The sequence below is a fragment of the Amblyomma maculatum genome, chromosome 2 (assembly GCF_055883805.1).
Source record: "Amblyomma maculatum isolate TAMU_Amacu chromosome 2, ASM5588380v1, whole genome shotgun sequence".
Taxonomy (NCBI): Eukaryota; Metazoa; Arthropoda; class Arachnida; order Ixodida; family Ixodidae; genus Amblyomma; species Amblyomma maculatum.
In genome coordinates, this window is record NC_139345.1 from 37,168,111 (window position 1) to 37,177,344 (window position 9,234).

Genomic DNA, 9,234 nt, shown 5'->3' on the forward strand with positions numbered 1-9,234 from the left:
GACCCAGGTGTCTACGAGGCATTAGTACAGCAGGCATCAGCGGTGTTTGAAATTAGGATAGAAAAGGTGCAGTATCTGTCACAATTCTCCACGGACACATGTACCACGTGTAAAGGAAGGGAGAAGGTGGGAATGAAAGAAGAAAGGGAGATAGAGGTGCCGTAGTGGGCTACGATCCACCGTGCTATATGGATTTAGCCTCATCACACTTTAATGGTCCAAAGTGCCCTCTAGAATTTTTTTATTTGCTACTTGAGAGTGGTTGAATTATTAATCTAAAATAAAGGCAGGAACATTAGTATCATACGTGTAAAAATACTGCCATGAGTGGATTTTCTGTTGAAGTCCTGATATAGTTTGTTATATCTAAGTGTTGATTTGTTATATGTGTGTGGTGGCTACAGTATTGAGCACAATTGTAGAAAAATTAGCATCACTTCCTGCAACCTTAATTGCGTGCATCATATATGGGCGCCTTGGTTCCTTACATTGGCAGTGAAGTCCTTTCTTGATTGCTTTTGCTTTTCTGTAAATGTGAAGAGAAGTAGCGGCTTTAGAATTAACTTGATTTGGTATATCGGTTTCTTCATGCCGCCTAAATTTCACCTACATTGAAATGTAGATGCCACAGCAGGTTTTGATCCCACATCTTGTGCTTAACATTTTTTTAACGTAGCTACTCAGTCACCATAGAGGGTACTCATTTTTTTTATAGACGTCATGGAATGTGACGTCTGCTAGATGTAGGACTTATACCGTGGTCTATGCTAATGCTGTTGAGTCTGTCTTAACATCACTAGGGCCTATGGCACACAGCATATTGTCAAGGCACCCCCCACCTCACCCCTGGGTGCCCAGCCACCACTTCCTTTGTCCTCGCGTCTTGCTTCAATGAGTGCAGTTAGTTCCGCATGCCCTATGACCTGGTGCAAGCAAAGGCAATTTTTTGAAGGCTTCCATATAACAAACGTACTCCACGATTGATAATTCAGCAAAATATCATGTTAAAAGAACATGAATGCGTATTATTTTCAAAACAACAAAACAAAAAAAAAATGCCATGTTATAGAGTTTTTTTAAACAAAGGTACACTTGTGAAGAAATAAACAGAGCAAATGGTTTTTGACAGATGAATTTCCGGATCGCGACCGCAAGAGTTAAGAGGCACATATAAGTCACGAGAAATCCGAAACTTTCAGTGTGTAGAAACACTTGGCTTGATGGATGCACAAATAACTAGAAAGAGGTGAAGTGGCAGATGCCACCAGGGTTATAACATATTAATGTGGACTATTTAATATACATCCAGCCTAGTGGAATCTGTGAAAACTGCAAGAACTGGTAGTGGTTCATGTTCTTTTTGCTGGTTCCACAAACTTGGCATAAGGACTACTTAAAGCTTTGAACACGCTCAAAACAACTGCACTTGCGTATGCAGGAATGGCAAAGAATAAACAAATATTGAAACAAGTAAGCGTTAGACCATGTGAACACGTGCGCAAGGATATGCATAGAAATGGCAATTGAGAACTAAACAGACCAATGGCCAAATTACAACTCGAACACACAGAAAAGAACTGAAGTTACAAAACAAAGAGGCTGTCATTCGAAGCCTTCAGTGGTCACATCGCAAAACACAAATTTGCAAATGGGACCAACATATAATTAAGCCTCGCACCTAGAAAATAAGCATGCCCAGAAATGCACCGATTATTAAATAATCAAGAAGCGATCGATGTATAAAAAGTGGCATCACACAAGCCACCTTGCTTCATGTAGTTTATAACAAATTGTGTTTCTTTTAAAAGTGGATGTTCACGCAAAGAGCTTAAAAGCAAAGAAAAAGAAACAAAAGTGGGAACACACTGAAGCCACCTTGTTTCATGAAATTTATGCCGCGCCGTGGTGGTATAGCGGTGAGATGCTCTGCTATTGTGCCAGAGTTTCCAGGTTCGATCCCGACCGGTTGCGTTTTGATGCAGGCGGAACGGAGAGGCGATGCTATGCGATGTGAGTGCATGTCATCGCCAGGTGGTTGAAATTAATATGTAGCCTTCCACTACGGCTCCTCTTTCTTTCCACTTTCACTTCCACCTTCCTCCCTTCCCTTACTGCGAGGTTCAGGTATTCACAGAAACAAGTGTGACAGATACTGCGCCTTTCCCTTCCTGTGAACTAATTATCATTTATTATTATTGTTCATGAAATTTATAACATATTATAATCATAATTCTCTTAAATATTTTCCTTTTAATTCTGGTCTTGAGAGCTGCAAAGCTGCTGATCACTTGATCAGAATTGGCGCATTTTGTGCTCTCTCTTTCAGTAGATAATAATACAAGATATCTGAAAGCCTTAGTCTGACTCATTGAATACCTGAAGTAGTTTTTGATAAGCTTCAGTTTGAAGAAACTCTTCTCACACAATGCCACAGACACACTTATCACTAGGAGTAGCTACGGGCATAATAAAAGGATGGAAAGAGACTAGAAAACCTCACTTCACTATGAAAGCTTTGCCACGACTTTGTCTAGTGATAGGTCTCTTGTCTGCAAATAAAGTTGTGCAGCATTTACTTCGTTTAGTACTGCACACCACAGGTGCAAGTAGCATAGAAAAGTAAAGTCACATACTGCTACCAGCAAGCATTCTGCTGTACCTCTTGTGTACACATTTTCCTGTGGCTCGCATAGAGCTTGTATGGCGGCTACTGATTCGTTATAATGTCCCTTCACTGGCTTACTGCAGCGTAAAGAGTGCTCCAGTGTGTTGTTGACAGCCTTTTCAGAGCGGCTTTAGTGTGGTTTATGCAACCTTTGAAAAGAGCTTTTTTTTCCCCCTTAATAATGGCTTGTACCAACCATATTGGCAGCATTGTCAGTTGCATTGTCGTAGCACATTGTTATGTCTAACGCATCATGCTCTACAGTATTGCAGAAGTGAGGTCACAAGCTTTTTTTTCCTTCATTAGAATAAATCACAAGAAAATTTCTTTCACTTCACCTTTTTTCTTCTTGAGGATAACAGCGCGGAAAACAGGACGGGAGCACAAGATTAGAGGACGACACAACGAGCGCTGACTTTCAACAACGTTTATTTTGGAACACCCTCAGCTTCTTATACCCTAACGCCACAGACGCGTACAGATGACTTGCACATATTAGCAAAGTTAAAAAACAAAACAAAAACATAATATTAGATAAATAAATACACGTTCCACATAACCTTTTCTTGCACACAGCGTGGTGAACTCTCTGAACACTCATGGAGACGATTGCACATTCAGCAGTTCGATTTCTTTTTGTGTTAACAGCAGGGACGGTTTGCTTACACATCGTTCCTGCAGTCTAGCTATCTCAGCGGCTTCAATTATCTCCCGAACCAGCGCCTCATTATGTTTTGCTAGAACTTTACATTGTGTGAATTGCACGCAGCAAGTTTTTGACGCGCAGTCTCTTACATGGATCCCCAAATGCCTGCTTTTTTGTTCGACGTTGTTTTTGTGTTCTTTCAGCCTGTCATTTGTGCACCTTCCAGTCTGTCCTACGTATTCCTTCCCACACTTCAAGGGTATGGAATAAACAACGCCTTCCGCGCACTCCACAAATCGACTCTGGTGGTTTGTTACGCACCCCCTCTGCCTTTGCGATCCATCAGCGTTTACACGTCGGCAGAGGCTTTTCAATTTTTCAGGAGCAGTAAGCACAACATTAACGCCTGCTCTACGACCGGACAAGGAGGGGGGCTTTGCTGTGTTACCTATTGACTTGTGCAAAGCCAAGGCGCTAGATGCCATTAGTTCTGTTTTTAATAGACACGAAATGTCGGTGCTAAGAAAAGCGAAGTCAAATGCTAAGAAGCTATGCAAAAACCTTAAACTTGACCACCTAGTGCGCAGCATTGAGACCAGTAAAAAATCTTCTCTTGACATGTTTTTCACTGTGAAAACTCATAAACCTGACTGGCCCCTAAGGGTTATAGTTTCTGAGAATGGGACCTGGCAAAAAATGATCGCCAAGTTCTTACAGGAAAAACTAAAATTACTAGACTGTGACGACCCTTTCCAGGTGAAATCATCAGACGATTTAATAATGTTTTTAAATGACAATTCTAGCACTGACTTTGCAGCTTGTTCGGTAGATGTAAAAGACCTGTACTATTCGATTCCCCGAGATGATCTCCTAGAATGTGTAGGAACTTGCATAGATACGTACGGTGCAATCACTTTCCAAAATGCCTGTGGTGTGTCGACAGGCGGGTTCTTGGAGCTGCTTGCTGTCTATTTGAAGTCTACCCATGTCCTCTGGGAGGGTAACATGTATCTCCAAAAAAGCGGCGTGTGCATAGGTTCTTGTATTGCACCAATCCTCAGTGACTTGTACCTCGCCCAGAAAGACAGAATCCTTCTGAACGCCCTCCCCGGCACAAGCGTCCGCAAAGTGTTTAGGTACGTCGATGACTACCTTGTGCTCTGTGATGGCCGCGGCACGAACGCCCAAGACGTAGCTCAGGAAGTAGTGGCGTGCTTTAACCACGTTCTTGAGCCGCTCACGATTACCTACGAAGTCCCGGTACAGGGGTCTATGAGATTTCTAGATCTCAGACTTGATTTCGGGCAAGGGAAGGTCTGCTGGGCTTATGAACCCAGAGGTGACAAGGCGCCACTCCCTTTCTACTCGGCTCATTCCAAACTTGTGAAAAGAGCAGTTGCAAACCTTTGTTTTTCAAATGCTCTCAAGAAGTCATGCACTCACACCATGGAGGCCAGTTTTCATCGCCAGGTTGACCGCCTTACAGGAGCTGGGTACCCATCACATTTGCTTGTTTCTGTTGCGGAACGTTTGAACAAGAAGTTGAGACTCGAGCGTGTCGGTGCTCAACAAGGTGACGAGAACAGGGAGACAACAAACAAGCGCAGGATTGTGGCCATACCGTATGTGCACAACATTTCCCATCGCTTAAAAAAGATCGGTCATAGAGCAGGCGTTAATGTTGTGCTTACTGCTCCTGAAAAATTGAAAAGCCTCTGCCGACGTGTAAACGCTGATGGATCGCAAAGGCAGAGGGGGTGCGTAACAAACCACCAGAGTCGATTTGTGGAGTGCGCGGAAGGCGTTGTTTATTCCATACCCTTGAAGTGTGGGAAGGAATACGTAGGACAGACTGGAAGGTGCACAAATGACAGGCTGAAAGAACACAAAAACAACGTCGAACAAAAAAGCAGGCATTTGGGGATCCATGTAAGAGACTGCGCGTCAAAAACTTGCTGCGTGCAATTCACACAATGTAAAGTTCTAGCAAAACATAATGAGGCGCTGGTTCGGGAGATAATTGAAGCCGCTGAGATAGCTAGACTGCAGGAACGATGTGTAAGCAAACCGTCCCTGCTGTTAACACAAAAAGAAATCGAACTGCTGAATGTGCAATCGTCTCCATGAGTGTTCAGAGAGTTCACCACGCTGTGTGCAAGAAAAGGTTATGTGGAACGTGTATTTATTTATCTAATATTATGTTTTTGTTTTGTTTTTTAACTTTGCTAATATGTGCAAGTCATCTGTACGCGTCTGTGGCGTTAGGGTATAAGAAGCTGAGGGTGTTCCAAAATAAACGTTGTTGAAAGTCAGCGCTCGTTGTGTCGTCCTCTAATCTTGTGCTCCCGTCCTGTTTTCCGCGCTGTTATCCTCAAGATGCATAACCAACATGCCCAAGCTGCTATTCTAGCTAACTACCTTTTTTCTGTTTGGTGTCTTGACATATCTGACAATTTGTGCCATCTGCTCACAGTGAGCTGTGTAGTCTAGCGTGCTGTCAGTGCAGGATGTCGGCACTGTATCCCGTAGTAATGCTACCATAGCAGACTTGATCTTCAAATAATTTCACGTCTTGCAAGAACGCCAATGAATTCATTCCATGTTGTAGGGGAGAGATAACAGCAAGGGACTGACTTTTTCTGTGCCTTCGTTTAGCCTTGAATGTGTTCCTTAAGCGTTTAATCATATTTAGAAAGCAAATTTCAATCACTTCCAAAGCATTCCCCTTGTTTACCGCCAGTTCTTTCATGTGTCCGCGAAATGCCAAATTATATTTTGAAAGAAACAGTGCAAACAGTTGGTGCGAGATATTTCTTCACTTCAGTTCCCACAGAACCTATGCTTTCAGCTTCAATTGTTTTCTGCAGCCTCAACCTTAATGTAGAGTTTTCCACTATTCAAAAGGCTTAGATATTCCTCAGACCTTTCATATATTAAATTTTTGAGCTCAGCTTCCACCACGCCTGAAACCCGGTCACAAATTTAGGCATTGTTGTAGCATGCCTGGTGAACAGGTGGCAGCAGACACAATGCAGGCTCTCACTGACAGGCAATTATACACCATTCATGACTGCAAAATTTTATGTCCATCAGTCATTGCATACTTTGTAAAACCAATCCTTAGAAAGCTGACCCTTGGCTGTCAATTATCTAGACAAAAAAAAAAAATGTGAGGGTTTAAGCATAGCTTGAACCTAGTGATAGAGCGAAAGCTGTGAGTGTTGTAGCGAATTTTTCTGCGGACACCTGGATTTAATGTGCCGCCGTCACAACGTTCAAACAAACCTAATTCTGTCCTAGCAACCCGCTGTTGTCGTTTGCCTCTACCAACTACACAGTTATCTGCCGTCTTCATCTTTTTCTTCTTTTACTGCTTCTTTTTTTCTTCTTCTTTCCTCTTCCAACTCCTGGCCCAGCTCTCCGTCGATCTATACCACATGACAGTTGCTAGGCAACGGCACACGGTGCCGCGCCGACGGCTTGAAAACCTAGCGCAGTGCAGCTTTCGCTACTAAAATAAATAAAGGCCCCTGTGTTTTGAAAAGGAGCAAACGCTAGGCGTTAGGTCTGTTAGTGGTAGTCATTTTGAGTTGGGTGATGGCGGGCGTAATCATGCAGGCTCGATTTTACGACGAATTGAGTTGTATTTTTCAGTTCATATTATATACCGCCAAGGTCAATGTACAACTGGTCGCGCAACTTGGAAGAAAACGCGTGCAGCTGCCTACTGCCAGCGGCATCAACTCGATGATGAGGGCTCCTGCGAACTGTGAGGCAAATTACTAGCGCACAGAAAATAAGATCTGCCAGAACTCCAAAGAACTAGAAAGTAAACATAATATTCTCACTCAGGAATGAATGCAGTTTTTGTTTCTTGCGTAAGAAAAAACGTGTCACATTTTTAATAATATTTTAACTTGTTTCTAACGGCCTCTCTCGGCCACTTATTATCCGCTGCGTAGTTGCCCAAAGCTCAGACATGGCGGCTTTTTTCATCCGCGGGATGGGTGCGTCATCGGCCCCGGTTCAACGTTCATCGTTGCGCGCTGCGTACAGAGTGGGTTATCTGTAACAAACAGTCAGTATTTTATTATGCTGGTTGTGGTAGAGCTTTACAGCAAGGCGAAGACTGTGTGTGCTCGATGAGAAACTGATTGCCGCTGCATGTGCGCATTTCCGGACGATGGGACAATGCTGCGTCACAGCTCGGCGGTTCGGCTCGGCCTCCCAGGCATGTCGCAAAAGTGGTGGCTTAATTGTTTTACGGATACACGTCTGCATGAGCGGCGTATCGCTGCATGTTTTAATTGAACGGTGAAGGTGAGATTTTATTGCCCCCAAGATGCGTGTCGCATTGCTCAAAGCCTTCCGTTCCGCTCCCTTTGCTGCGTGTTTTGCTTACTGCGTCGTATTACCGCACCAACGTTCGCTGAACGTGCTTTAGCTGTTATTACAGTGATGTTCCTATTGTCAATGGGATCTTTCTCATGAACATGTTAAATGCTTAAGTTGTAAATTTGTAACCTCACATTGACTCCTCTCAGTGGCAAATGAAGCGCGAGTAAAATAATGGAATCATGAACAGGGCGAGATTTATTGGAGAAAAGCTATATCGTAGATATTTTGACTTCTCAGCCGCATTAACTTCTAAATACTAGTAATCCCAATTTGAATTGCTTACCTAAGCTCTTACAGGTTGGCGTTCTAGCGCTAGCGTTAGTTATTCCGTTCGTTTGTTTTTGTTGTTCTTTGACACTGATATGTACTTTGTTTGTTAGCAAGATTTTTTACCCTTTTATAATCTCACCGCGTCTCGTTAGGAGACCTACGCTGAGGTCATTTTGTTATCACGAGGATTTCATGAAGACCGTGACGAATGAGCGGTGGTCGCTTTCCTACACTTAAAGATTTCATTGTCGTGAATCGTCCATGTAAGTAATCGTGAATTAATAAAGCCTGGCTTTCTATGCAGCACAGCTTCACTCATTTATGCCCTTAGTGAAATGCCTCAAGCCACGTGATTCTATCCATGTGCTTGCCGAAGCCCCAGAATGCGTTTACATGACGCGCGACGAAAGACTAGGCTAACGACGACGGAGGCAGAACGATGCTATGATAAGGTGGTTAAAGATGCCGTAACATTTCAGTTAACGATTAACCTTGCTCTTGGCGCATGATAGCCTCAGTTGCTTATGCGCCATAAAACCCCAATACAATACAATACAATACAATACAATCAGTTAACGTAAAACTTGACTGTAGAAATCCATGTCAAGTTGGCTGAACAGTTACGGTGTCCATTTTTCTGCCTTATCTGAGCATCGTTCTGCCTCCGTCGTCGTTGGCCTTGTTTTTCGTTTACAAGTAAAAAGACGATCAAATTCCCCGCCAAAAGTACGTCCCTGTGACGTCACAAGCAACGTCACGTGTTTGTTGTGCCTCACAGTTCGCAGGGGGCGCTGGGAAACTAAAGCCTCGCTCAGAGCCGACACGCAGGCTTCTATGGGAGTTACGCTACCATTTGTTCTTCTACCATGTATACCGCCTTTAATATATATTGGCCCTCTCATGTTGAGAAAGAAAAAGTTAAGAACCACATATTTCAGCACGTATATTTTCTCTTTAGAGACCCTAAAATACATCGGCTTAGATTTATACTGCATGATTTCTCTCCGTGTTCTCCGTTCTTTAATGACGGATTTTACAAAGCTCTACAGAACGATGCGCAGCGTCGTCTGCTCTTGGCCGAGCTGCGCGTACGCCATGCTGCACTTCTTTCTATGCTTTTTTCTGCACCTCCTCTGGAGCGAGTGCAGGATGGGCGAGAACCCGTGCAGAACTAGCCCTGCACCTTGACAAAACGAGAAGTGCAGACGGCGCGCGCGGCACCGGCAAAGCGAGGACGGCGGTGCTGCACTACTTG